The following is a 2,991-nucleotide window of genomic DNA, read 5'->3' on the forward strand; positions in this document are numbered from 1 at the left end:
TTTTAACAGTTAACGAAGGTACATGATAAGTGAAGAATCTTTATTCGTCAGTTCGACTATGTAGCGGAGGAAACGATAACTGTGTGCTTAGTTGCTGCTCCGATAATACTATATAGATTATACGAATTCCATCCAAATAATCGTATGCATATCCTACGAATTCTATTATTCGTACATTTAACTCAAAAATTAAAGAAAGTCATAATTCAATGTTAGTTAAAAACATAATATTTCGTTGTACAGAAAAATTACAGACTGGTTTTATTTTTGCAATTTTAAGCTATACTTTTGGAATATTTTCGTACCATTTTTTTAGTAAGAGATCATCATAAGTTTTACTAATATAATTTTAAATTTCAAAGCTTCAAATCTGCTCCATTTTTCATTTACGTTTTTGATTTGTGTGTTAATTTTCAGAAAATCATAATCAATAATTCATTTTAAAGTTACACAAATAAAAATCTAAAATTGTGTACGTACATTTCACTGTATTGGCAAAGTAAAAAGTTAATAAATTTTTCCAACCTCCATACCTCCAACGTATAATAAGTTAATAAATGCCATTGATTGATTTTTGTGTAGACGAATATTGGACACACTATAGTTTTTGTCGTAAATTTCACAGCTGGTCTTAATGACTCTCGCACAGTGTATAGATAATAATATCTATTTTCTTATCCAAACACATACATCACACAACGAAATCGAAAATTCGAAGCTAGTAGAGAGCTGCTGCTAAACGAACGAAAACCTTCTTTGTTCTCGTCAAGTGGAAAAAATGCACAAGTAAATCAAATCGCAGGTGATAACGTGGCTATCCACCTAAGCGTTTTAAAAGAGCCAGTGTGAACACGAGTTGCTCCTCGTTTGGAAGTAAAAATACATTACAAGCATATCTCATCACGTTCTCCGTACCATCGACAATATAATTGGTATCGAGAGTTTGGCGATGGACATATTCGATATAGTCAAAGGTAAGAAGTTCTTGATGTTTTAATCGTAAACTCTAAGTAAAAAATGCTTTTTCACCATACCTTTGCCAAAAAAAGACGTTTCTTCCCTGATATCAGGGTTACCGAAAGTGCCATACATCTCCGGCGTAAAAACTCGCGTTCTCTTCTCGTAGAAAAGTATTATGGCCACAATACGCGCGTTTGCTGGACTCGCCTACGGCTTGGGAGGCAATTTCTACGCATATTGTGCCAACAATACTTTTCTAGCGAGCACAGAATGCGAGTTTTTACGCGAGAGGTTACGTAGTACTTACATCCCTGGAATCATGGAAAACGTCGTATTTTAGCCGAGGAAGGAAAAAAATTCGCGTACGTGACTCGAGATTAGTGTATTATTGTATCATCTTCCAATTATAGACCTGGGAGAGAACGCCGTACGTACGTTCGTCCCTTGTGGCGTAAATATATACTGTTATAATAATTTTGTAATCAATCGAATGTTGCAGCTAAAGCTGAAGCCGCCATTCCGAGAGAAATTAAACCAGATCGCGTTACTGAAGCCCAAGTGGCCTTGGCTAATGGTAAGTACTTGTTTTGTTAACGATTTTATTTTATTAAGTATAACTATTGTCCGAATAATTATTTCCAATTGAATGTACGGTTTTAGATATTAATACGGTATTTACATAGTTATGACTTCAGTAGAAATAAGATGAATGACATTGACATTGCTGTCGTGCGGTTGGCTAAAAATTATGTGAAGAATTTCAATAACATATATAACTATAATAATTTTGAACACATTTAGTAGGTTAAACTTAATTCACAACATTTTTTACTTTACAGGAATATGATCATGTCATTCTTGCCACTAGAAGTGGTAAGGAAACGTTCTTGTTTGGACTTGCTGCAAGAGGAAATTAAATTTTCATCGTCAGACGTATTCCGTGGATGCATAAAATAATCCAAGCCAATGCTGCAACAATTAATTTAGCACTTGGATGTATTTTACTGGTATAATTGGTATCGAGAGTTTGGCGATGCATGTATTCGATATAGTTGAAGGTAAGAAGTTCTTGATGTTTTAATCGTAAACTCTATAAATGCTTTTTCACCATACCTCTGCCAAAAAAAACGTTTCTTCCCTGATATCAGGTTTACCTAAAGTGCCATACATCTCCCGCATAAAAACTCGCGTTCTCTTCTCGTAGATGCTCGTGGATATTGATGAACATCTCATTTCTTCTTGTAGGTAGCCCTAATAGGAACGTTTCCTTGCCACTTTGAGTCACAAGGATAACGTGACCGTATTCCTGAAAAGTAACAAATGTTACGAGTTAAGTTTACTTACTAAATTTAAAAAAAATCAATACTCTTGTATTCTTTTGATACTTACCGTATTATTTCCAGTTCGATAATTGGTCCGCAGTTGGCAGTTTTCCGAGCTAACTGTTGAATGGTTTTTCAGTGGTATGTTACTGCAAACCTTATTCACATTAACGTACCAATAAAACAATTGATACCCACCATGTGTAAACTCGTAGCCAATCATTATGTTAACTTTCTTGGACTTCCGGGATATTTACAACTTTGGTAGGTGCTAGTTTGTCAGCCAACCGCACGACAGCAATGTCAAACTCATCGTTGGTCTTGTTTCTACGGAAATCATAACTAACGGTAGTTATACCATACTATATAGAAAATCACACATGTAATTGGAAATGAATCTTACCCTACGTTGTACTTCTTGTGCATGAAAATCTCATTTACATAGATGGAGTTCCAGTGTTCATGGCTGTTTAAGTAACGTGACTTTGCCACTACACATGTGGTATTCGTTAGAACAAAATTTTTTTTAATTAGCCCTCCACTACAAGGCTTTAAATACAAATCTCTGTCTCCTTTTACTGTAGCCACGTGAAAAAGAAAACTCATGGCCAGCTTTGTATTTTTGGATGGACCCGATACCTACAAAATCAAATTTTGAGTTGGATAACAACTCTTTTTGGTCTAAAATAAACTTTTGAGTTACTACAAC

At 34.9% G+C, this 2,991-nt stretch overlaps 1 long non-coding RNA gene across 1 annotated transcript; it reads left to right on the forward strand.

Moving 5' to 3' along the window:
• Nucleotides 1-754: 754 nt before the first annotated feature.
• LOC149374564 (uncharacterized) lies at nucleotides 755-2,474 on the forward strand. Its single transcript, XR_016293093.1, has 3 exons — nucleotides 755-974; nucleotides 1,460-1,534; nucleotides 1,800-2,474. It is a non-coding gene; the product is annotated as an uncharacterized LOC149374564 (long non-coding RNA).
• The last annotated feature ends 517 nt before the right edge of the window (nucleotides 2,475-2,991 follow it).

This window comes from Copidosoma floridanum, unplaced genomic scaffold (genome assembly GCF_036245765.1).
Source record: "Copidosoma floridanum isolate Cflo_tuat_1 unplaced genomic scaffold, Cflo_Japanese_pri ptg000019l, whole genome shotgun sequence".
Lineage (NCBI taxonomy): Eukaryota > Metazoa > Arthropoda > Insecta > Hymenoptera > Encyrtidae > Copidosoma > Copidosoma floridanum.